This window comes from Triticum urartu, chromosome 2, assembly GCF_003073215.2.
Source record: "Triticum urartu cultivar G1812 chromosome 2, Tu2.1, whole genome shotgun sequence".
NCBI classification, from domain to species: Eukaryota; Viridiplantae; Streptophyta; class Magnoliopsida; order Poales; family Poaceae; genus Triticum; species Triticum urartu.
In genome coordinates this window covers 224972576-224998776 of record NC_053023.1, presented here as the reverse complement: position 1 = coordinate 224998776, position 26201 = coordinate 224972576, and positions in this window count along the sequence as shown.

Sequence of the window (26201 nt, the reverse complement as noted above, 5' to 3'; positions counted from 1 at the left end):
TTACATACCAACAAAAGAAAAAAGTCTTCTATGATTTAAGACATTACTTTTGGGATGACCCACATCTTTATAAAGAAGGAGTAGATGGTATTATTAGACGTTGTGTACCTAGGCATGAATAGGGAAAATCCTACGAAAATGTCACTCTGAGGCTTATGGAGGGCATCACGCTGGAGACAGAACTGCTCACAAGGTATTGCAATCTAGATTTTATTGGCCTACTCTCTTCAAGGATGCCTGTAAGTTTGTATCTTCTTGTGATGAATGTCAAAGAATAGGTAATATTGGTAAGCGTCAAGAAATGCCTATGAATTATTCACTTGCTGTTGAACCATTTGATGTTTGAACATTTGATTACATGGGACCTTTTCCTTCCTCTAATGGGTATACACATATTTTTGTTGCTGTTGATTATGTTACTAAATGGGTAGACGCTATTCCAACTAGTAGTGCTGATCACAACACCTCTATTAAAATGCTTAAGGAAGTTAATTTCCCAAGGTTTGGAGTCCCTAGATATTTAATGACTGATGGTGGTTCACACTTTATTCATGGTGCTTTCCATAAGATGCTTGCTAAGTATGATGTTAACCATAGAATTGCATCACCCTATCATCCTCAGTCTAGTGGTCAAGTTGAACTTACACTACTGCAGGATGCTGCTAACACGACACTACGATCAGAGACCCTTCGACGAAACTGTGTGCGATGCAATAATCGCAAATGGTGGTGTAAAAAACTGTCAAAAAAGGTGCAAAACGTTTGCAATGACCCATGCATCAAACACGGTTCAGATTTTAGTCGTGTGTGCGATTTAGGGCATGCAGTTCAGTTCAATTAACCGTTTTCGATGAGGAGGAACAAAAAAATAGGCAGCCGGATGAAGGTGTGTGCGATGTACAACATACGGTTCACTCGGATGAACTGTTTGTGATTAGGCAACACAAAAGAAATGGTCAGCCAGATCAAGGTGTGTGCGATGTACAACATACAGTTCACTCGGATGAACTGTTTGTGATTAGGCAACACAAAAGAAACGGTCAGACAGATCAAGGTGTGTGTGATGTACGACATGCGGTTTACCCGGATGAACTGTTTGCGTTGAGACAAGAGAACAACAACGGTTCAATATAACAAATACCATAAATATTGCAAGGTTCAAATTCAAAGATTACAACGCCCAAATTCAAACATAGCAAGCTACGTCTTTTCTAAAAAGGGATCAGCCACTAACAAGTCATGTATGGGTTTGACATAATAACTCCCAGTTGCTTTGCCATATGCTCTTCCAATATGAAGTTTGTCATTTTTGGAGGCACTTCCATTCCACAGTACCAGCCGGCTCTGATAATCATACCATTGATCTTTCCTAATTAAATGCGTGTTCAACCTCAGTACCCTCAACACCTTTGCTCTGGCAAGAAAGAACCTGATGAGTGTAATCTCAGGTGGGGTCCCTCGGTAGGAGTTCAAAGTAATATTTGAGAGATGCAGATCCAGGCATTCGATGTGATTGTCGTTATAAACATCATCCATCTCCAGGCCTAATATGCATTGCAAATGAAGAGAACGTGTTAGTGCGTACATGCAGTTTTGAACACTGCTACACGCCCATTTGGTTTGCAGGATTTGTAAAATGCACCAACGTGCCATCTTCGATCTGGCATGATTAACATGGGCATTTGATTACAATTTAGAAACATGTAGCCTTCTTCACAAGAGGTTGGATTGGATGAAAAATTCCCTAAGAAAACTAGTATAGATGAATCCAAAGGAGAAATGCTTATGGACGATTGTAACCATATGAATGAAGCAACCAATATGGGGTGGGGGTGTATGTCCTAAAATCCTCCAAAATTCCTTCAGAAATCGTAGTGCATTGTCATTGTAAACTTGGGAAAAGGTGCAAAAATTGAACTCCCTTATGGTTAACATTTAACAGGAAAGGAACATCACCTCGATATACAGCTTCTTCAGGCACGGAAAGCATCTCAGGAAACTAGCAACTTGGTCCAGGTTGGGGCTGACGGATTCTAGTGCCAAGACCTTCACTGTGCCCAGAGTCTAGGTGAAGCTTCGCTGGATGACAGACGAACATACATCTTCAAAACTAGAAATATAGTTGATATCAAGAAGGAGAGGTATATAAGGCGACTGTTGTACCTGAAAGTTGTAGTATTTGACAGACGAGTAGCCCACCACTTTCAATTCTGGCGTAGAAATGACATTGATTCTTGTTGGACCTTGTTGATCAACTACAAGTAATCTCTCAAGTGAAGGTGTGTCCTGGATGACCATATTGTGGTCCACCTTTTGTGATCTCTCGTTGCAGCACAAGCAACATACACAAATAGTCCGGAGAGTCCTGGAGGTGATGTGCAAGGTACTCGACCAATTCATCGCCTGAAGAAGAAGGAACTCAAGTGCAGTAAAGCCGCGGAGCAGGCGCTCCATGTCATCCTTTGGGATGCGGACGGCAACGAGCTTGAGGTGCTTCAATCGTGGTAGAAAAAGAGCGGGCGCGTCATTAAGGGGGGGAATGCCAGTTCATGAACTTGGCGAGGCGTAGCGTGGGCGCGAAGTGGAGCACGGACGTTGGCAGTAAGCGCATATGCCCATCATTATAACTTAGTTTCTCGAGCTGATCTATGGCACGGGATCGGAACCACTCGTCAAGCTTGGCTCGGTCCTTGCCATTGGAACGGAACTTGCGTGTGATAAGGCCTTTGATTGGGCCATCGTGACTGCCGAGGATCTGGGAGAACGCATCCAAGCTTTGGCGATAGCCATGGCAAAGCTTGTGGGCGTCGAGGAGGTCGACAGGGGTGCGGAGCCATAGGGTGCGCCACCGCTGGGAAAGGGAGGCTGTCCTCGCCCGATATTTGATTGGGAGGAGGGATATGATGACTATCAACATATCATCGGGCAGGTTGTTGATGAAATCTAGACCTAGTGGAGTCACTTGCGGTTCTTTCTCGACCCGCCTCCGCTTGTTGGCAGCCTCGTTATCCACCTTGTCGGTGGGGACGGAAACCTCTGTCTCCATATTCACGGCGTGCTCCGGTGCTTTAGCAGCCCTGGCGTCGCCACTCCCTCCGATGGGGCGCTTCGGCGGCATCCTCGTACATTGACGGCTTTGAGGACTCAGAGCGGCGTCGAGGATGCGGGCGAAGAGAGAGGAATTGTGTGTGTGTGGCGAGGATGGGGGGTGCGGCCGCTCGGCAGCGTCATTAATATAGACCAGTGGGAGCGAGGCGGGCGGCGGTCCAAGGCTGTCTCGCTTCCCGGTGAGGACGACTGCTTAATCTCTAGTATGAGTGAAATCTATGCTTAATTACTGAATTTTAGTTGCAAAAAATAGATAGTGCTATTGATTTTTAGCTGCATATTTTGACAAATCGCAGTGTCTCTTGGCTTAGCGCCGAAGTCTAGCTTTTATTTGCATACCGTAATCTGAACTGTTTGCGTTGAAGAGATGCACAGATCCTGCGTTGAACAACTTGTACGCTTCCCGGTGAGCCTGCGCACCGAACTACGCTCACACGCCTCCCGTTCAGTCAAGCAGCTATCCACATGGCACCTCCTATAGCCATTAAAACCAAGACACGTGGCGTCGCGTGAATGGTTAACTGAACACACATGGTTTGAATTATACAAATGTTTGAGATATTAAAGTGGCAGCTATTTTTTCAAAATGCCTTTGTTGGCTGTCATTATTCGAGTGCGCCTTCTCTCAAAATGGACACGAAAAATACCACAGCATGTCGGGTGCCCTTCCATGATAGCATGCCAAGTTTCATGAATTTCTGACGAGTTTTACATTTACTCGAATTTAAAAACAAAGTATATCAACGTTTTGCCGGCAAACAACGGTGCCCTGGTGTTTGAAATTCATTCCCATTTCTTCCATGCACCCAAGGACACAAATTTGATTGTTCAACCAATTTATATGCACTGGATCATGTGCATGTAGTTCGAATTTGAATTATGCACATAAATGCATTGAAAACTCAGTTAATGCCTAAAAATATCCAAACGAACCCTGAAAAATCACAAAAATTGACACAACACTTTGTTGTTGTATGTTGACACGAAAAAAATTGAAAGCAATAAGAGGCAATGGATATCGTTTCGTCCCCAAAGGTGGGATGTTCTCTATCAAAACCATCATGCTTGTTGTGAGAAGCTCTAGTTTGTGAGAAGCATTTACCCAAACCTGCCCCAAATGGGACAAAAAATTTACCACGACATGTTGATGCCGCTCCATGATAGCATGCCAAGTTTCATGAATTTTCAGACGAGTTTTGGATTTACTAGAATTAAAAAAACAAGTCATCTCAATGTTTTGCCGGCAACCAACGGTGCCCTGGTGTTTGAAATTCATTCCCATTTCTTGCATGGGACCTAAGCATGCACCCAAGGACACAGATTTGATTTTTCAACCAATTTATATGCACTGAAGCATGTGCATGTAGTTCAAATTTGAATTATGCACATAAATGCATTGAAAACTCACTTAATGCATAAAAATGTCCAAACGAACCCTGAAAAAACATAAAAATAACACAACACTCCTGTTGTTCTATGTTGACACGGGAAAAATTTTGAAAGCAATAAGAGGCAATGGATATCGTTTCGTCCCCAAAGGTGGGATGTTCCCTATCAAAACCATCATGCTTGATCTAAGAAGCTCTGGTTTGTGAGAAGCATATACCCAAACCTGCCCCAAATGGGACAAAAAATTACCACGGCATGGTGATGCCCCTCCATGATGGCATGCCAAGTTTCATGAATTTCAGACGAGTTTTGGATTTACGAGAATTTAAAAACCAGGCATCTCAATGTTTTGCCGGCAATCAATGGTGCCCTGGTGTTTGAATCCATTCCCATTTCTTGCATGGGACCTAATCGTGCACCCAAGGACACATATTTGATTTTTCAACCAATTTATATGAACTGGAGCATATGCATGTAGTTCAAATTTGAATTATGCACATAAATGCATTGAAAACTCAATTAATGCATAAAAATGTCCAAACGAACCCCAAAAAATCACAAAAAATAACACAACACTCCTGTTGTTCTATGTTGACACGAGAAAAAAATTGAAAGCAATAAGAGGCAATGGATATCGTTTCGTCCCCAAAGGTGGGATGTTCCCTATCGAAACTATCATGCTTGTTGTGAGAAGCGCTGGTTTGTGAGAAGCATATACCCAAACCTGCCCCAAATGGGACAAAAAATTTACCACGGCATGTTGATGCCGCTCATGATAGCATGCCAAGTTTCATGAATTTCAGACGAGTTTTGGATTTACTAGAATTTAAAAACCAGGCATCTCAATGTTTTGCCCGCAATCAATGGTGCCCTGGTGTTTGAAATTCATTCCCATTTCTTGCATGGGACCTAAGCATGCACCCGAGGACACATATTTGATTTTGCAACCAATTTATATGCACTGGAGCATGTACATGTAGTTCAAATTTGAATTATGCACATAAATGCATTGAAAACTCAGTTAATGCATAAAAATGTCCAAACGAAGCCCGAAAAATCACAAAAAACAACACAACACTCCTGTTGTTCTATGTTGATAGGAGAAAAAAAATTGAAAGCAATAAGAGGCAATGGATATCGTTTCGTCCCCAAAGGTGGGATGTTCCCTATCGAAACCATCATGCTTGTTGTGAGAAGCTTATACCCAAACCTGCACCAAATGGCACAAAAAATTTACCACGGCATGTTGATGCCGCTCCATGATAGCATGGAGAGTTTCGTGAATTTCATACGAGTTTTGGATTTACTAGAATTTAATAACCATGCATTTCAATGTTTTGCCGGCAATCAATGGTGCCCTTGTTTTTGAAATTCATTCCCATTTCTTGCATGTGACCTAAGCATGCACCCAAGACAAAGATTTGATATTTCAGCCAATTTATATGCACTGGAGCATGTGCATGTAGTTCAAATTTGAATTATACACATAAATGCATTGAAAACTCACTTAATGCATAAAAATGTCCCAACGAACCCTGAATAATTCCAATTCTTTTATGATCACTGCAGATAAAAGGAATAGCAATTCAAACACCGTCCATGGCCGCTGTGACCCCATTATGTAATTCAAATCAAGATGAAAAATCAAGTAGATCCGACATAGTTTATTATAACCAACTGTGTGAGATGCAGCACAAAATATCTTGGAGCACCGTCGGAGTATAGTACGCATACGACTTACGCGAGAAGGTGCGATGACTACAGTCCATAGCCCGCTCTGAATAAGGGACCATGTCTGATGACACTTTGCGCGCTAGTTTTTTGGCTGGAGCGATTCCAAATTTTCGGCTTCTGCGGAAATATCTATCTCCCCGCCCCGTCCCCCTTACCAAAAGCCACATTTCCCTTGTTTCCGCCTTCCTTTCCAAGTTGAAACCTTCACTCCTTGCTTGCAGCACCGCCGCCTACTCACTGGCGACCCTCCTTCACACTGCTCGGCCTCGCCTATCCAGGCAGGTAATCCACACCCGACCCCCATCCTCCTCCTTCCACATCCCACATGCCCCGACCGTCGGCGCGGGCGCGACACCTTCCACCCAAATCACCGACCCCTCCACCAAATAAGTGCCAGCCTAAGACATGGTGCACGCAGTATAGCCAGGACCTCAAGGAGCAGCGGAGAAGCAAATCGCGGCCGCACGCGTGGATGAGGTCGCGATGGCTGCCATTCGTGTCGACCCCTAGATCTTGGAGGAGCACCTCGTCGTCGAGGCCAACGTCGACGCCTCGCGCACCGACGCCATGATGCGGATGGCTGCTTTAAACGACAGTTCTTGGCGTTTTCTCGAGGCCACCATCAGTGCCTTCGACGATGACTACGAGGTGTTTTCTCAGCATGCACGTGCTTACCTCATCTCGAGAGCCAGCAGGTTGGTGCCTAGAGAGGCTCAGGCAACTCACAACTACAATGAGGGCACCCACGATGCGGAGGCCTCGCCCTCTTCCATGTCAAAGGAGCCAATCGTCACTGTTATCTTCGACAATAAGGAGTAGCTTGTCTTATTAGCTCACTATAAGGACCCATTTTCAGTTTGCTAGCTACTGCCTTTCCTTAACAAATTCTAGTGAATTGTGCTATCTACTTTTACCATGCAATCTTATCCTATAGTGTATATGTTCTATATGTCATGCAATGTGGTGCTCAATTAACTGCTTGGTTCAATTCTACAAATGTGATGTTCAATTCTCCAGGGTGCAATATTTCCAAGTTGTTAAGCATGCTTAGTTTGGTTAACTGTCTGATCTTCTATTAGGAGTATGTTATATTGTTCAATTGGTGTTTAGTTAACTACTTGGTTCATTTGTTGTGGCTTGGTTCACTTGTTGTGGTGTTTAGTTAACTACTTGGTTCAATTCTGCAATGCGATGTTCAATTGTTGTGGCTGCATTCTGTTATTGTATACCATGTGAGGAATAAATCAAATTTGGCTGTACTAAATACATGAGAAACAAATACAATTGCTATATTTCCAAGTTGTTAAGCATGCTTGGTTTGGTTAACTGTCTGATCTTCTATTAGGAGTATGTTACATTGTGCAATGTGGTGCTCAGTTAACGTTTGGTTCATTTGTTGTGGTGTTTAGTTAAATGCTTGGTTCAATTCTGTAATGCGATGTTCAATTGTTGTGGCTGCATTCTGTTATTGTATACCATGTGAGGAATAAATCGAATTTGGATGTACTAAATACATGAGAAACAAATACAATTGCTATATTTCCAAGTTGTTAAGCATGCTTGGTTTGGTTAACTGTTTGATCTTCTATTAGGAGTATGTTATATTGTGCAATGTGGTGCTCAGTTAATGTTTGGTTCATTTGTTGTGGTGTTTAGTTAACTGCTTGGTTCAATTCTGCAATGCGATGTTCAATTGTTGTGGCTGCATTCTGTTATTCTATATATACCATGTGAGGAATAAATCGAATTTGGCTGCACTTAATACATGAGAAACATATACAAGTGCTATATTTCCTAGTTCTTAATCATGCTTGGTTTGGATAAATGGGTTTTCCATGTGGCTTGAATTAATCTGATGAATCTGCAATGTGCTTATTTTTCATCAACATATTTTATTGATAGCATGCGAACCCTTACTTAACCTGATGACTAACTACCTTATATGTGTTGCAGGGAAACAATGGGAAGAACTGAGGTTTACAAGATGGTACTAACTATTATACCTTGCTTTTTTTATTCCTTTGCCCCGTTTCCAATATAGAGAAGATATTTATGCACATCCTTGTTTTCAGTGTTCACTGATGATTACCTCTCAAACCACCTCTGTGGTCAGGAGGTGAGGAAAGTTTTCATAGAACACCCACGCTTCAATATTGAAGTGTTCCTGAAGAGGTTGAAGGATGGATGGTCAATCATCCACATGCACTGGCCTAAAGTTGCAAAGACCTTCAACATGAATGAAGGCTCAATATTTGCCTTCTGCTTCAGCAGTTTTTCCAAATGAGATGCATCTCTCTATGTATTGTCTATGATGCTAATTTCGAAAGGTTCTAGATGTAGGATGTGAAACTTGCTGCTGGTGCAGTTGTGTAATGGGGTAGCTGAGTGTTGAAGCTATATCATGTTGTACTCCGATGTATTTCAATTATGAAATCCTGCTTCCTTAATATGGAAATGGAATATATTATGTGCTTAATATGAATGTCAATTAGATTAGTAAATGGATTATTAATGATAGGGCAATTAGCCCGCTAATTGGCCAATTAGCTTGCTAATTGGGTTCTCCTATTGCAAACAGTTAATGAGAAAACACCATGGGCGATGATCTCATGCAACGCACAGAGTTTCTAGGAATAAACCGTGTTGGATCAATGAAAAATCACACACGACATTCTCTTCAAAACTGTTTGCGTTACACCACCTTGCGCAAATGCTTTCCTTGTAGTGACTGTGTGGGATGTATATACGAACGGAAATATTTAGTGGTGACTGACTGTGTGGGATGTACTTATGACCAGAAATGATTTCGCCTGTATAATTGTATTTTTAGCACTACTATATGTATTTCTCTATTTGAGTGCTCGTCGGTCGCACACGACCTCATTTTGCCGAGAGTGTGTGCCAGGAGGGCATATCCCCAACGGTTTCTGGGTCATGTGGGAAGGACCCCCCTATCGCCCACACTCACTTGGCGACGGTTCCGAATGCCGTCGCGGAAAGGGGTTAAAAACTGTTTAGGACCGAGGCGTACCAGTGTTAGCAATAGAGAAATAAAATTAATTTTGCAAAAGACTGTTAATAGGCCCAGGAAGAATTGTTCTAAGAAATTAGATGATGCACTTTGGGCTTATAGAACATCATATAAAAATCCTATGGGTATGTCTCCTTATAAAATAGTTTATGGAAAAGCTTGTCATTTGCCTCTTGAGTTAGAACATAAAGCATATTGGGCAGTTAAAGAACTCAACTATGATTTGAAACTTGCTGGTGAAAAGAGGTTATTTGATATAAGCTCCCTAGATGAATGGAGAACCCAAACTTATGAAAATGCAAAGTTGTTCAAAGAAAAAGTTAAAAGATGGCATGACAAAATAATTCAAAAGCATGAGTTTAAAGTTGGAGAATATGTTCTTTTGTACAACTCTCATTTTAGATTTTTTGCACGGAAGCTCCTCTCGAAATGGGAAGGCCCATATGTCATCGAGGAGGTTTACCGGTCTGCATCCAACAAAATAAATAACTCCGAAGGTACTAACCCGAAGGTTGTCAATGGGCAACAAATAAAGCATTATATCTCAGGTACGCCTATTAATGTTGAAAGTAATATTATCCAAACTTTGACAATGGAAGAGCACATAAAAGAGTCCTTCCGGAACACTCCAGAATCGTGAAAATAAGGAGGTATGTGATATGGTAAGTCAACGGACTCCGAAAAATCTGCAAAAATATTTTTTATCAGTTTTGGAATATTTTAAAATTTTGGAAATAAAGAAACTTCGAGGAAGCGTCCCCTGGTGGGCACAAGACACCAGGGCGCACCAGGCACAGGAGGGTTGTGCCCACCTGGGACACCTTCCGTACTCCATTTTTCTACCATGTACTTGTTCTCCAAGATAAAAAATCTATATATACTTCCTGAACCTGTTGATCATCGTATCACGAAGAAATCCTCTGTTCTCTTTTCTTGCTGTTTTCTGCATAGATCAGACAATATGTTGCCCCAAGACTCTGACGGTGAGAGCTATGTATCACATCTCATTGCTGACCCAAAGACCTATGGGGACCTATCTCCTTGTAGTCGAACTACGGATGACGAGGAGGATGCTTACTTGATGAGGATCGATGATTCAAGCTCGGAGGAGGAAGATGTTCCTCTACCTCAACTTGGGGATATGCACATAAAATTCAAGAAGTCCAGTCTTCCTTAGAGAGCTAACCGGTCTAATAACCGATCTATTCCCTCTCGTTTTCAGCAAAAAAGCAAAGGAGATTTATGTGACAAGATCTTGAAGCTGGAGTTGGAGGTCGATGATTTAAAAGAGGAAATTGCTCTCCTCAACTACAATATGAAAAATTTGAAGGCACAGTTGTCATCACCACCATCATCTTCTTCACCACCAAAGGAGAACTGAGTATCGGGTATGGGCACTCCCCTTGGCTTCCGCCAAGCTTGGGGGAGGTGCCCCAGTATCGTGTCATCCCACTATCTTTTTGCTTTTACTTATTTTAGTTCGATCCTTTTGCTTTAGATGAATAAAAGTTTAGTTTGATCCTTTCTTCTTTGAGAGTTTTCTTAGTGATCTATCCTTGTACTCGTGTGCAAGTTATATAATAAAGTTAGTTTGAGTTTTTGCTTTCTTTACTTTCATGTTGCAAATAAAGAAAAGAAATAAGAAAGAAAGAAAAAGAGAAAGGAAATAAATGAAGAAAGGAAATAAATAATAAAAAGATTATATACTAATCCTATGGTAGGTGATAGCACCACACAAGGAAAAATATAATTAGAAAATTTTATTAGAGATTGACAAACATAGAATTAGTCAATTATGCAACTCACGAAAGAATTAATAAGGGAAGGGAAGATTCACATATAGATATACTATCCTAGAAATCTTTTGTGATTGTGAGCCCTCATCAAAATATTATATGCCAAAATTGTTGATGTTGGACAAGGAAGACAACTTAATGGTTTATGTTTGTTTATAGTCACATAGAAGTCATATTGTCATAGATCCTTTAACATGTGGTGCTTTCCCCTATCTTTGCTAGCCAAAATTCTGTACTAAGTAGAGATACTACTTGTGTATCCAAAAACCCTTAAACCCAAATCTTTTTCAAGTGTCCACCATACCTACCTAGGGATTGAGCAAGATCCCTCAAGTAAGTTGTCATCGGTGCAAAAAGGCAATAAACATTGCTTCTAAAAGTGTGAGATCATTTAGGGTAAGAGAAAATTGAGCGTTGTACGAAATTGGATGACAAAGAATAAAAGGGATAGACTGCATAATAAAGGTTGTCATCTTAAGGGGCAATAAACGTGACGTTCTCTTGCACTAAGGGATTGAGCATACAAACAAATAAGCGCATGGCAACCTCTGCTTCCCTCTGCGAAGGGCCTATATTTTACTTGTATGCAAAGAGTCAAAGTTTTTCTCTCTATTCCTTTTATTTTTCTCCTTTGGCAAGGATCATGTGGTGAGGAAAGATCTAGGCACATATGTCCAGTTGAATATAGATAGCATGAGTTATTATTGTTGACATCACCCGTGAGGTGAGTATGTTGGGAGGCAAAATCATAAGCCCCTATCTTTCTATGTGTCTGGTTGAAACGTTTTGTTCATGGGTACAAGATGAGTGTTAGCAATCATAGAAGACTATATGATGGTTGAGTATGTGGACTTGCCTAAAGGCTCCGACACATGACCCTTCCTGAAAACATGATGAATTGTAGTTGCAAAGTTGACTGAGAACATATTTTGTTGGTTTCTAATAGATTTTTTGCTTTATACTTCAATTGTGTGATGAACTATTACTTATCCATGAGAAGTATATGATAAAAGTTCTTTGATAAAAGTCCCGTGTTTAATTTTGTTGCTACTATAATAATCAGCATGATGCTTCTATGTCCGTATTTTGTTTATATTGACACCTCTCTTCAAAGCATGTGGACATGTTTTTTGATTTTGGTTTTCGCTTGAGGAAAAGCGAGGTCTAAGCTTGGAGGAGTTGATACGTCCATTTTGCATCATGTTTTCTTACTGTTATTTATAATGTTTTTATCCATAATAATGCTTTTTGGAGTAATTCTAATGCGTTTTCTCTCATAATTTGCAAGGAACACACCAAGAGGGAGAATTCCGGTAGCTGGAAATCTGGACCTGAAAAAGCTACGTCAGGCCACCTATTCTGCACAACTCCAAATGAGCTAAAACTTTACGGAGATTTTTTATGGATTATTTGAGAAATAGTAGAGCTAACAAACACCAGAGGGGGCCACCAGGTGGGCACAACCCACCTGGGCGCGCTAGGCCCCCTAGGCACGCCCTGGTGGGTTGTGGCCTCCTCGTCCCACCTCCGGTGCCCATCTTCTGGTATACAAGTGGTTTTGACCTAGAAAAAAAATAAGAGGAGGACTTTCAGGACGAAGCATCGCCGCCTCGAGGCGGAACTTGGGCAGGAGCACTTTTGCCCTCTGGCAGAGCGATTCCGCCGGGGGAACTTCCCTCCTGCAGGGGGAAATCATCGTCATCATCATCACCAACAACTATCCCATTTTGGGGAGGGCAATCTTCACCAACATCTTCAACAACACCATCTCCTCTCAAACCCTAGTTCATCTCTTATGTTCAATCTTGTTACCGGAACTATAGATTGGTACTTGTGGGTGACTAGTAGTGTTGATTACATCTTGTAGTTGATTACTAAATGCTTATCATTTGATCATGAACATGTTTATCATTTGTGAGTAGCCACTTTTGTTCTTAAGGTCACGGGAGAAATCACGTTGCAAGTAATCATGTGAACTTGATATGTGTTCGATATTTTGATAGTTTGAATGTTGTTATTCCCTTAGTGGTGTCATGTGAACGTCGACTACATGACACTTCACCATATTTGGGCCTAAGGGAATGCATTGTCGAGTAGCAATTAGATGGTGGGTTGCGAGAGTGACAGAAGCTTAAACCCCCGTTTATGCGCTACTTCGTAAGGGACCGATTGGATCGAAAAGTTTAATGCTATGGTTAGAATTTATTCTTAATACTTTTATCTTAGTTGCGGATGCTTGCGGGAGGGTTAATCATAAGTAGGAGGTTTGTTCAAGTAAGAACAACACGTCAGCACAGGTCCACCCACATATCAAACTATCAAAGTAGTGAACACAAATCGAACCAACATGATGAAAGTGACTAGATGAAATTCCCGTGTACCTTCAAGAACGCTTTGCTTATCATAAGAGACCGTTTTGGCCTGTCCTTTGCCTCAAAAGGATTGGGCTACCTTGCTGCACTTTTGTTACTATTATCGTTACTTGCTCGTTACAAACTATCTTGCTATCAAACTACTCGCTACTTACAATTTCAGCACTTGCAGACAATACCTTACCGGAAACTACTTGTAATTTCCTTCTGCTCCTCGTAGGGTTCGACACTCCTACTTATCGAAAAGAGATACAGTTGATCCCCTATACTTGTGGGTCATGAGAATCCCATCATTGGAATATACATGGCAAGTACAATAATGAAAATTCCCACTAGTATATGAAAGTGATTTCATAGGAGACTCTATCATGAAGATCATGGTGCTACTTTGAAGCACAAGTGTGGTAAAAGGATAGTAACATTGTCCCTTCTCTCTTTTCTCTCATTTTTTTGTTGGGCCTTCTCTCATTTTTTGGCCTCTTTTTTTCGCCCGGAGTCTCATCCCGACTTGTGGAGGAATCATAGTCTCCATCATCCTTTCCTCACATGGGACAATGCTCTAATAATGAAGATCATCACACTTTTATTTAGTTACAACTCAAAAATTACAACTCGATACTTAGAACAAAATATGACTCTATATGAATGCCTCCGACGGTGTACCGGGATGTGCAATGAATCAAGAGCGACATGTATCAAAAAAAATGATGAACGGTAGCTTTGCCACAAATACGATGTCAACTACATGATCATGCAAAGCAATATGACAATGATGGAGCGTGTCATAATAAATAGAACGGTGGAAAGTTGCATGGCAACATATCTCAGAATGGCTATGGTAATGCCATAATAGGTAGGTATGGTGGCTGTTTTGAGGAAGGATATGTGGTGGGTTTACGGTACCGGCGCAAGTTGTGCGGTACTAAAGAGGCTAGCAATGGCGGAAAGGTGAGAGTGTGTATAATCCATGGACTCAACATTAGTCATAAAGAACTCACATACTTGTTGCAAAAATCTATTATTCATCGAACCAAAGTACTACATACATGCTCCTAGGGGGATAGATTGGTAGGAAAAGGCCATCGCTCGTCTCCGACCGCCACTCATAAGGAAGACAATCAATAAATAAATCATGCTCCGACTTCATCACATAACGATTCACTATACGTGCATGCTACGGGACTCACAAAATTTAACACAAGTATTTCTCAAATTCACAACTACTTACTAGCATGACTCTAATATCACCATCTTCATATCGCAAAACAATTATAAGGAGTCAAACTTCTCATAGTATTCAATGCACTTTATATGAAAGTTTTTTTATTTTATCCCTCTTGGATGCCTATCATATTAGGACTAATTTTATAACCAAAGCAAATTGCCATGCTGTTCTAAAGACTCTCAAAATAATATAATTGAAGTACGAGAATTCATCAATTTCTATAAAATAAAACCACCGCCGTGCTCTAAAAAGATAAAAGTGAAGCACTAGAGCAATTTTGCCTAGCTCAAAAGATATAAGTGAAGCACATAGAGCATTCTAATAAATCACGATTCATGCGTGTCTCTTCCAAAAGGTGTGTACAGCATGATTGTGGCAAACTAAAAAGCAAGGACTCAAATCATACAAGACGCTCCAAGCAAAACACATATCACGTGGCGAATAAAAATATAGCCTCAAGTAAAGTTACCGATAGACGAAGACGAAAGAGGGGATGCCTTCCCGGGGCATCCCCAAGCTTAGGCTCTTTGGACACCTTGAATATTACCTTGGGGTGCCTTGGGCATCCCCAAGCTTAGGCTCTTGCCACTCCTTATTCCATAGTCCATCAAATCCTTACCCAAAACTTAAAAACTTCACAACACAAAACTTCAACATAAAATATCGTAAGCTCCGTTAGTATAAGAAAATAAATCACCACTTTTGGTACTGTTGTGAACTCATTATTTGTTTATATTGGTGTAATATCTACTGTATTAAAACTTTTCCATGGTTCATACCCCCCGATACTAGCCATAGAGTCATCAAAATAAGCAAACAACACGCGAAAAACAGAATCTGTCAAAAACAGAACAATCTGTAGCAATCTGGATATTTAGAATACTTATGTAACTCCAAATATCCTGAGAAATTAGGAATTCCTATACAATTTTTTTATTAATCCTTTGCAAAAAAATCAGTATTTTATTGTGCTTTTGTTAAAAATGAAAACTAATCTCCTGGGTGCAAAAGTTTCTATTTTTCAGCAGGATCAAATCAAATATCACCGTATGCTATCCCAAAGGTCTTACTTGGCACAAACACTAATTAAAATATAAAACCACATCTAAATAGAGGCTATATGAAATATTTATTCAAAAACAGAAAGGAAATATATTGGGTTGTCTCCCAACAAGAGGTTTTCTATAAAGCCATTAAGCTAGGCATTGATAATTTCAATGATGCTCACATAAAAGATAGAAATTGAAACACGAAGAGAGCATCATGTAGCATATGAAAAGAACATCTAAGTCTAACACACTTCCTATGCATAGGGATTTTATAGGAAAACAAATTAGCAAGACAAGCAAGATCTAGCATATGCAAGGAAGAAGAAAGAAACAAAAGCAATCTCAACATAATGAGAGGAAAGTTAGTAACATGAAAATTTCTACAACCATATTTTCCTGTCTCATAATAATTACATGTAGGATCATAAGTAAATTCAACAATATATCTATCACATAAAATATTCTCTTCATGATCCACATGCATGCAAAGTTTACACTCTTCCAAAATAGTGGGATTATCATAAAATAAAGCCATGACTTCTCCAAACCCACTTTTATCAACAAATTCATAAGACTGAACATCCTCCAAATATGTGGGATCTAAAGTTGACACTCTTCTAAACCCACTTTCAACATTATTGCAAACATTATTATCAATCTCATATTTATCACGGGGCTTAAACAAATTTTCAAGATCATAAGAAGAATCAACCCAATCATGATCATTATAATAAGTAGTGGACATAGAAAAATTAGCATCCCCAAGCTTAGGATTTCGCATAATATTAGCACAATTGACATTAATAGAATTTATAATAACATCATTGCAATCATGCTTTTTATTCTAGGATCTATCATGAATCTCTTCATAAATTTCTTCATCACAATTTCTAGATTCACGAATTTCAAGTCAAACTTCATAAAGATAATCTAGTGCACACAACTCACTAGCAATTGGTTCATCATAATTGGATCTCTAAAAAAGATTAGCAAGTGGATGAGGTTCCATAAATTCTTTGGTTTCTGATTTGCAATAAATACACAATCATTCCAACCAAACAAGCAAACGAGCCAAGTAAGACACAGAGGCAAACGAAAAGAAGAACGAAAGAGGGGCGAAGAAAAGGCAAATCTTTTCAAAAATTGTTTTAGAAGTGGGGGAGATGAAAATGAGAGGCAAATGGCAAATAGTGTCGCGAGGGATGAAAGTTTATTATGGGTACTTGGTATGTCTCGGCCTGGCGTAGATCTCCCTGGCAACGGTGCCAGAAATCCTTCCTACTACCTCTTGGGCTTGCGTTGGTTTTTCCCTTGAAGAGGAAAGGGTGATGCAGCGAAGTAGAGTAAGTATTTCCCTCAGTTTTGAGAGCCAAGGTATCAATCAGTAGGAGACAACACGCAAGCTACCGAATACCTGCACAAACGAACACCAACTTGCACCCAACGTGAAAAAGGGGTTGTAAATCCCTTCACGGTTATTTGCACGTGAGATCTGATAGAGATGGACAAATGGTAAAGTAATATTTTTGGTTCATGGAACAGAAAGTAAAGATTGCAAAGAAAGTAAATAGGAAACTAGAATTATAGATCGGAAACTTATATGATGGAAAATAGACCCGGGGGCCATAGGTTTCACTAGAGGCTTCTCTCAAGATAGAATTTATTACGGTGGGTGAATAAATTACTGTCGAGAAATTGATAGAAAAGCACAAAGTTATGACGATATCTAAGGCAATGATCATGAATATAGGCATCACGTCCGTGTCAAGTAGACCGAAATGATTCTGCATCTACTACTATTACTCCACACATCGACCGACTCCTGCCTACATCTATAGTATTAAGTTCATAAGAACAGAGTAACACATTAAGTAAGATGACATGATTTAACAGGATTAACTCAAGCAATATGATGAAAACCCCATATTGTTATCCTCATGGCAACAATACAATATGTGCCTTGCTGCCCCTACTGTCACTGGGAAAGGACACCGCAAGATTGAACCCAAAGCTAAGCACTTCTCCCATTGCAAGAAAAGCCAATCTAGTTGGCCAAACTAAATCGATAGTTCAAAGAGACTTGCAAAGATATCAAATCATGCATATAAGAATTCAGAGGAGATTCAAATAATATTCATAGATAAGCTGATCAAAAATCCACAATTCATCGTATCTCAGCAAACACACCGCAAAAGAGTATTACATCGAATAGATCTTCAAGAACATCGAGGAGAACATGGTATTGAGAATCAAAGAGAGAGAAGAAGCCATCTAGCTATGGACCCATAGGTCTGTGGTAAACTACTCATGTTTCATCAAAGAGGCAATGGTGTTGATGTAGAAGCCCTCTATGATCGAATCTCCCTCTGGCAGGATGCCGAAAAAGGTCCCAAGATGGGATCTCATGGGTAGATAAGGTTGCGGCGGTGGAAAAGTAGTTTTGTGGCTCCCCTGGAAGTTTTCAGGGTATATGAGTATATCTAGGAGGAAGATCTAGGTCAGGAGGTCACCGAGGGGCCCACAAGGTTGGGGCATGCCCTACCCCTCTAGGCGCGCCCTCCACCCTTGTGGCCGCCTTGTGGCTCTTCTAACTTGCACTCCAAGTCTCCCGGGTGTCTTCTGGTCCAAGAAAAATCATCGTGAAAGTTTTATTCCGTTTGGACTCTGTTTGGTATTCCTTTTCTGCCAAACTCTAAAACAAGGAAAAAACAGAAACTGGCACTGGGCTCTAGGTTAATAGGTTAGTCCCAAAAATCATATAAAATAGCATATTAATGCATATAAAACATCCAAAATAGATAGTATAATAGCATCGAACAATCAAAAATTATAGATACGTTGGAGACGTATCAATGCGCTCCTTCCCGCCCTTCTTGGGGACGATAACAGGGTTAGCCAACCAATCCGGGTGCCGGACCTCCCGAATAACGCCGGCTTCTTGCAGCTTGTGGGTCTCCTGGATGATGAACGACTGCTTCTCCGGGGCTTGCCGCTGTGCCTTTTGCTTTACGGGGGGCGCGTTGGGGCACACCATCAATTGGTGCTCGATCACTTCATGCGGAACGCTAACCAAGTCCGTTGCCTCCCACGCAAACATATCCTTGTTTGTGTGGAGGAAACTGACCAGCGCCTCTTCCTGGTCTGGGAGGAGGCTGGTGTCTATGGTGAAGGTAGGGCCTGATCCCCCATCCTCGTCAACCAGCACCTGCTTCGTCTCGGCCCGATCTTGAGAGAACAACTGCTTCTTCTTTGTTGGCGCTGCTGAGGGAGTCCAGGATTATGGGGTCCTCCGGCATCCGGGCTATGTTATATGGGCCGGACTAATGGGCTGTGGAGATACAAGATAGAAGACTTTCCCCCGTGTCTGGATGGGACTCTCCTTGGCGTGCAAGGCAAGCTTGCCGTGCAGATATGAAGATTCCTTTCTTTGTAAACCGACTATGTACAAACCCTAGTCCCCTTTGGTGTCTATATAAACTGGAGTGTTTAGTCTGTAGAGACAATCATAATCATATAGGCTAGACATCTAGGGTTTAGCCGTTACGATCTTGTGGTAGATCAACTCTTGTAACCCCTATACTCATCAAAGTCAATCAAGCAGGAAATAGGGTATTACCTCCATCAAGAGGGCCTGAACCTGGGTAAACATTGTGTCCCCTGTCTCCTGTTACCTTCAATCCTTAGACGCACAGTTCGGGACCCCTACCCGAGATCTGCCGGTTTTGACACCGACATTGGTGCTTTCATTGAGAGTTCCACTGTGCCGTCATCAAAAGGCTCGATGGCTCCATCAATCATCTACAACAATGCTGCCGCGAAGGAGATTTTCCCCCCGGCCAGATCTTTGTATTCGGCGGCTTCGCACTACGTGTGAACTCGGTTGGCCACCTGGAGCAGATCGACAGCTATGCCCCTGGTCACCAGATCAGTTTTGGAAATCTAAACTATGTCGCTGATACCCGAGGAGACTTGATATTCCAAGGGTTCAAGGCCCCAACCACCGCTCCGGCCTTAGATCCGGAGGGCGTCATCAGGCCCGAAGACGGGAGTCTAGAGCCCGCCGGCCACTCTGCGGCCTTAGAGCTCAACACCGGAAAACCAAAGAGAATAGCGTCTCCGGCAGTCATTACAAAGCTGGAATCTTCTCCGGACACTAATTCCGAACCCTAGAGGCCCGCTTCATGCGACCTCGGCCCAAAAACTTCCCACCCCATCCAAACCCCGCTCTTAAACGATGCTTTGGACTTAATGCGGTCCCTCGTCATCACAGAGGAACCGCTTCCGAATCACACCCATCCCGGGCTAGGGGCTGGAAATAGGGAATTTTACTTCCCACCCACCACCCACTTCATAGCCACTGTCGAGGACCTAACTAAGATGCTTGATTACGCCTCCGAAGACATCGACAATATGGACGACGATGCCGGAGAGGAGTAGGCCCAAAACCCGCCGGTCACCGGACGTTGGACGACCACCTCCTCGTATGACGTATACATGATGGATACACCTAAAAACGGCAACGACGATGATGAGAAAAACCCAGTCGAGGACGAACCTCCTGAGATACCGCCGAAATGTCGACGTCAGCAGCGCCGCTCTAAATCGCGTCGTGGTAAGAACGGCAATACCGATACCGAGGACAATGATACTCCGGAGAACACTAAAGACCAAGAAGACCCCATCGAACCAACATCCGAACGGGATGATCGGAAGGACGGGCAAGTTTACCCTGATGAACAAACATGGAACAACGACTCAGAGGACAACAACTATCTGCCTCTCTCTGAGGACGACGTAAGCCTCGGCAACAAAGATTTTATCATGCCAGAGGAACCCCTCGAACAAGAGTGCTTCAAGCGCCGGCTAATAGCCACGGCTAGAAGCCTAAAAAGAAACACCAGAAGCTTCAAGCTGACCAAGACCCGCTCAACGACAGATGGACTAATGTCCTGGCAGCCGAAGAATACGGCCTCGAGCGGCCAAAAAAGAGTTACCCGAAGCGCAAGCTGCTGCCCCAATTCGACGATGAGGCGTTCGAGCCCATACCACCCGTGCATAATGCGGCTGATGGACCCCATAGACCACCACGTGGCCGGGACAGAACGGCAACTCAAGACGAACACCAACCTGCACCACCTTGCCGCAAAAGCACAGAAACAACAGCTCGGGGATACACATATGACCTATGACAGGACCTGGAAAATAGAATAGGTCAGACCAGGTCAATCTACGGATCGCGGGGGCGTGCACCAACGCGAGAAGACGGCTATCAAGCCTGGCGCGATAAGCATAACCATGCCCGGGCCAAAAACCGCGTACGAACGTCATCCGAATTGCGTCGCGACTTGGCCCGATACAGAGGTGCGGCACACCCCCTATGCTTCATCGATGAGGTAATGGAGCACGAGTTCCCTGAAGGGTTTAAACCCGTGAACATCGAATCATACGACGGCACAACAGATCCCGCAGTATGGATTGAAGATTTTCTTCTCCGCATTCACATGGCTCACGGTGATGATCTACACGCCATCAAATACCTTACCCTAATAGTTAAGGGGCCAGCTAGGCACTGGTTAAACAGCCTCCCAGAAAACTCTATTGGAAGCTGGGAAGACGTGGAAGATGCCTTTAGAGACAACTTCCAAGGCACTTATGCCCGGCCTCCGGATGCCGATGAACTCAGTCATATAGTCCAATAGCCCCGAGAGTCAGCCAGGAAATTCTGGACTAGGTTCCTAATTAAAAAGAACCAGATTGTCGACTGTCTGGACGCCGAAGCCCTAGCGGACTTCAAACATAGCATCCACGGCGAATGGCTCTCCCGACACCTCGGCCAAGAAAAGCCGAAGTCCATGGTAGCCCTTACAGCACTAATGACCCGCTTTTGTGCGGGCGAGGATAGCTAGCTAGCCCGTAGCGATAACAGTACCAGCGACCTCGGCACTTCCGGAGCCAGAAAAGGCAACGGAAGGCCCTGATGCAACAAACATAAGTGTTGGAGCAACAATGATGACACAGAGAATACAACAGTTAACGCCGGATTTAGTGGCTCCAAATCCGGTCAACGGAAGCAGCCATTCAAACGAAACAAAGACGGTTCATCAAGCCTGGACCGAATATTTGATCGACCTTGCCAGATCCATGACACTCCTGATAAGCCTGCCAACCAAACCAATCGAAGCTGTTGGGTCTTCAAACATGCCGGCAAGTTAAATGCCGAACATAAGGAGAAAGGGTCGCCCAGTGAGGATGACGACGAGGAACCTCGCGCATGAAAAATAGGGGGACAGAAGAAATTTCCCCCTGAAGTCAAAATGGTGAATATGATATACGTCACCCATATCCCCAAGAGGGAGCGCAAGCACGCGCTAAGGGACGTCTATGCGATAGAGCCAGTCGCCCCAAAATTCAACCCATGGTCGGCATGTTCGATCACCTTCGGTCGCAGGGACCATCCGACCAGTATCCGTCACGGAGGTTCGGCCGCATTAGTCCTTGATCCAATCATCGACAGATTCCACCTTACGTGAGTCCTCATGGACGGCGACAGCAGCCTTAACCTGCTCTATCAGGACACGGTCCGCAAAATGGGTATTGATCCGTCAAGAATCAAGCCCACTAAAACTACCTTTAAAGGAGTGATACCTGGTGTAGAAGCCCGCTGTACGGGATCAATCACATTGGAAGTAGTCTTCGGTTCGCCGGACGACTTCCGCAGCGAAGACCTGATCTTCGATATCGTCCCCTTCTGCAGTGGCTACTATGCACTACTCGGACAAACCGTGTTCACTCGCTTCAATGCAGTCCTGCACTACGCCTATCTCAAATTCAAGATGCCCGGACCACACGGAGTTATAAAAGTGAATGGAAACATGGAACGCTCCCTCCGCACTGAGGAGCACACCGCGACCCTGACAGCGGAAGTACATGCTGGCCTCATCAAGCCAACTATTACGTCGGCGGCCAGACCTCGGACATTGTCAAATGAGTCCGGACTACCCCACTGTGCGATAGTCCAGCTCGTCAATAGCTCGATTAGCAATTCGGCCTCCATCTCATCCCCTGCCAAATTGTGGCATATGTACCATGCATACATAATTACGCACTAAAAATACCATGGGAAAGAATGGAAGCATAATAAGGACAATGTCTGCAATATGGCTAGACCTTATCAGGACACTCACATTTCCCTTTTTCTTTTCATTTTATTTTTCCAGCTTCCTTACAACCCACACCACCCTTTCAATGGCACCAAGGCCTCTTTCCGTGGCCTATTATGAAAACACCGGTCGTTGATCCTCTCGAAGGACAATATACCAAGGAGAAAATCAGCATAGGCGTGTGCCAGAGCACCTAAAGGATCCTTAAAGATCACCTCGTCCGCTTTTAGGACGCATGCACAGCTTCCCCTTGTGTTTGGCATGTAAAATTGCCTTGTCGCTTATTGCACTATTTGTATCAATACGTTTCGACGTATCAATCAGACTACAATGGAAACAGTTTTTAGCCCAATCCTACATGGCGTTGGCTTATCTCTTAACATATGTTTCCTTGTTTTTGTCCGTGTCGGTGGAAACGACACCTATGGAATACCTGGGATCCCTTCTACGGTTGGCGGGCGCGGGGTTGTGCAAAGAGCGGGTCTGGCGGTCAGTACAAGGATCATTTACCCAGGTTCGGGCCGCGGAGACGCGTAATACCCTAGTCCTGCTTTGATGTATATTTAAGTGTTCTTGAGTTCTTGAACTAGCTACGATGTGTATCTAGTTCCAAGGATCCCAACCCCCTTCCAGTACGCCTCGGGCCTCCTTTTATAGCCAAAAAGGGGTCGCCATAGTGGCACACAGGAGGTGGAAAGGTGTATATTGGCTGAGTCTATCCTCTGGCACCGTCAGACAAACGCATTTAATGTGCTGCCGACGTGCCCCTCTTGCTTTATCGGCAACGGCAAGGAAGCTCGTCCCAGCTATCGCCGCCTCGCCTGGCTCCGACGTGCGTCCGAGCTAACGAGGCGTTGTAACGCCACATTGGCTGGCCGCTGGGTTGGTGTGGTGGCGGAGTATTCATGAAGATCTACATGCCACCACGCAGGTGCTTGCTGAGTCGGTGTGGACGCCGCACGCTGCCATGCAGATGCCTGCCCAGCTGGTTGAGCTAGCAGCTACATGGGAGCGGCGGTGGAGTCTTGGCAGTTGTGGGCCTAGCTGTGGCACCGCGGTCGTCCCTCGCAAGGATCTTGCCGGAGTCTCATGGATTTCCTTGGCAAGAATCTTGCCAAGGATCGTCGTCTTCTGGTCCTCATCTGATCTTGTGTACTTATGATCTCCACAAAGATCTGCATGCCACCATGGAGGTGCCTCCCGAGCCTTGGTTCCAATGTGGGTTATGGCGTTGGAACCCCTTGGCTCAAGGGCAGCGCGTTCTGCTGGCATTGCGCAAGTTGCCCCTGCAAGGCTCTTGCCGGGGTTGCGGAGGCAGCCCCGGCAATGGTTTTCCTTGGGGAGCCCACCTCGCCATCCTGCTCTTTGTGTCTCTGGTCTTGGCGTTGCTTCTGTTGTCTCGTGCTCCGGCTTCCCTCCTCTGCCCTGCTCAGTGTGGCCGTGGGTGCGGCTCTGACTACCCATGCACAAGTAAAGGGGCACAAAGGAGATCCCCTACTTTTGTACACCGACAGGAGCCCCCGGGCCTGGGCCACACATAAGCGCGACGCGTTGTTGGGCTAGGCCCAGAACGGTGCACGGGCAGGCGGGGCCGATTTTTACTTGTAGTAACTCCTTCCCTCGCTACGCTTCCCCACGACCCGCTTTGAACGCGCGACATGGAGGGTCATGCCTGACGTGGGGGTCATGCATGGGGCGGTTCCCGCATGCATGCATCATGTCGCAGTAAATGGTAAAGAGGCGGCCCGCGCCTTCCCCGTAAAAAGGAATAACCGCGGGCGCGCTGCTCATTTACCCTCTGTGCCTTCTCCAATCTCAGAACCCCCGTTCCTTCCTTCTTCCTTCTCAAGCTCTCGCTCTCGATCGCCGCCGCCGCGTCTTCGCTGTCCTTCATCCTTCACCTCTTGTAGCCGCCATGGCACCCAAATCCAGCAAAGGCAAAGGAGTGGCCAAGGACGCCGGGGGAAGGAGCCGCCGGACAGTGAGTTAGCAGCGCAGCGGACGCAGCTCGCCTACTTTCCCTCGATGGTCGATGTGGTCCCTCTTCGGGTCAACTTCAAGCCCCTGTGGGGGTGCAAGATGAGGGGGAGACGACGGGGCATCCGGCCACGCGCATCATCCCCGCTAATTTCGCCAAGGCCGTCCCGAATCGGTACCCATTCTTTGTTGATTATTTTTCCTGCAGCCTCTGCCCCCCTTTCTCCAATTTCTTCAATGATGTCATGCACACCTATGGCTTCCACCTTCTGGATTTCACTCCAAATGCCGTGGCGCGCATGGCCCTTTTCTCCCATCTTTGCGAGGGCTTCGCCGGAGTGCATCCCAACACGATGCTTTCCCGCCACTACTTCTATCCTCGGATCCAGATGGGAGGCGCCATCTCCGGTTGTGTCGCCTGGATCCCAAGGACCCAGGAGAAGGGGACATATCCGGAGGGTGCTCAGAAGGAGAGGTGGGAGGAGTGGCGGAGCCGGTGGTGCTGGATTGAGGAGCAGGACCCACAGGAATTTTGCCAGGTTCGCCAGGCGCCGCCGGTTCGCAGAGACAACTGGGGTGATGTCAACGCCCAGGATGAGAAGCTCAAGGTCGCCATCACTAGGATCCATCGCCTCACCGTTGCCGGGCTCACCCTGGAGATGATTGGGGCGGATTTCATCTGCCGCCGAATCGCGTCACTCCACAACAAGGGGAGGTCGGCCTGGCTTTTCAGGAATGCGGATGACATCATGCGGCTTCGCCCCGGCTTGAACCACAACTTCACGGTGATGGGGCATGCCCACTTCTGCCAGCAGCTTTCTCCAGCTCGATGTGAACCGCGACGGCAGGACCGAGAGGACCGGCAAGGACACGAAGGCCGGCAAGGTCGCCAAGGGGTCCCTGTTTGGGTTGCTGGTGGGGGTGGTCCCGCTGAGCAACAACTCCCGCCAAACCGACATCATCGCCATGATGCCGGATTTTAATGTGCACGGCCTTGACCCGAATTGGGCCGAGCCGGAGGCGGATCAGGTGCAGAAGTTCTTCGACACCTTGTCGGAGAAGTACGTCCGCGACAAGTCGCTACTCATCCAGGACACCACCCAAGTGGAGCTGGACTATATCGCCGCCAGGGCGGCGGCGGCGGAGCTCGCCAAGGAGGCCGGCAGTGCTGGCGGCATGGAGGACAAGGCCGTGGCGGCCGTGGAGGAGAGAGAGCTCGCCTAGTGGGCGGAATCCGCTAGGGAGGCCATCAGCACCGGCACCGGGGCCCCTCTCATTGAAGATGTGGTCGATGAGTCGTCCGGGGAGGAGGTCGAGGTTGTCGACCCCCTGGCCACGGGGAGAGGGCGTGTCCTGCGGC